Here is a 1,390-nt window from a genome sequence, read left to right as displayed (position 1 = left end):
CCCACCCGGCTCGCCCCGCCGCCCACACCCCAACTCCCCGCCCGTCACGTGAGTGCAAGCCGGCACGCCCTCCGCCGCTGCCCCCACCCGCGCCGCGGGTCGCCCCCTCACCGCTGCCGGCCGCCACCTGGCGCTGCGGGCCGCCACCTGGGCGGCGCTCGGGCGGGCGGGCTAGCGCGCGCACCTGAGCCCGACGTCAGCTGCCCTCGCCGGGCGCGTGCTCCGGAACCGCCCTCCTGCGCCGTCCCCGCTCCCGCCCGCCGCAGCGTCACGTATGACGTCAGCCTGTCGTCAGGCGGCGCCGGCTTTAAGGCTACTGCTGCCAGCCGTCGTTTGAATGGGTGTCGCGGGGAGGCGGCCGGGTGCCGGCGTCTGGGGGCTGTGGCGGTGGCCTCTGGAGCTGGTTCTCGGCTCCTAGGTTCGGTATTTTTCCGGGGCTGGTAGAGTGGGGCGGCGCGGCCCGAGGGAGTCTCGCCTCGACGCCAGCCGTTCCCCACCCCTCCCCAGGCGGCGGCGCCGTTCCGGGGCGGCGACCGGGCCTGCGGCTGCACTTCGCCGGCTTCCCCTCCCTTTTCCTTCTGTGGGCCCGGCCTCCAGCGGAGTGCTTTCGAGAACCCGACTAGCTACTCCCGCGTTGACCGTGTTATGTTTGTCTAGCGCGCAGTTCACCAGGTGATTTCAAAGAACCTTACTGATGCATTCGGGCGTAAATTGCGTTGGTTAGTGGGCTCGGCCGCCTTGCACTTCCCCCGGGAGCGCTGAGGGTAAGTGCCTCGCCCGGAGTCACATTTCAGGTGGATTGGAGAGTCCTGTTTCAGCGGCGTCGAATTTCAGTGCACAACACACCGACCGCGGTCCTCTTGCCCTCGGGCTTCCACCTGGTCTCACGGTGGCTGACACACCCTTACTCCCTGGATTTTCTCAAGGTGTTTTGTGTGTCAGGAAGGTGAACACCCAGTTCCGCAAGAGTTTTCTTCCCCTTTACCTACCTCTAGGTCTTGTGGAAGACATTGTCTAACCTAGCTGCCCTTCTTTGGGATTTTTGTGCAGAAAATTGAAAAAACAGATTACATAATTCAGGCATTTCTTTAACAAGACTGTCCTAACACCATTACACTCACCACACACTTGAGTGCTTACCATATGTTTGGTAGTTCTGCCCTAATCCAGACAACTTTTGGATTATTTTAAATTATTGTAATTTGTAAACCACCTAAGTGTTGCAGTTATATTTTCATAAGATTAGTTAATGGAGGCTTGAAAGCGCTGTTCATTTATTTACTGCTAACTATGCCGTGAGATCCATGAGATGGCTGTTTCATATATATATATATATATATATATATATATATATATATATATATATATATAATTTATTTTTTTTTTTAGA

This window comes from Mustela nigripes, chromosome 6 (genome assembly GCF_022355385.1).
Source record: "Mustela nigripes isolate SB6536 chromosome 6, MUSNIG.SB6536, whole genome shotgun sequence".
NCBI classification, from domain to species: domain Eukaryota; kingdom Metazoa; phylum Chordata; class Mammalia; order Carnivora; family Mustelidae; genus Mustela; species Mustela nigripes.
Note: the sequence above shows the minus strand (reverse complement) of the source record.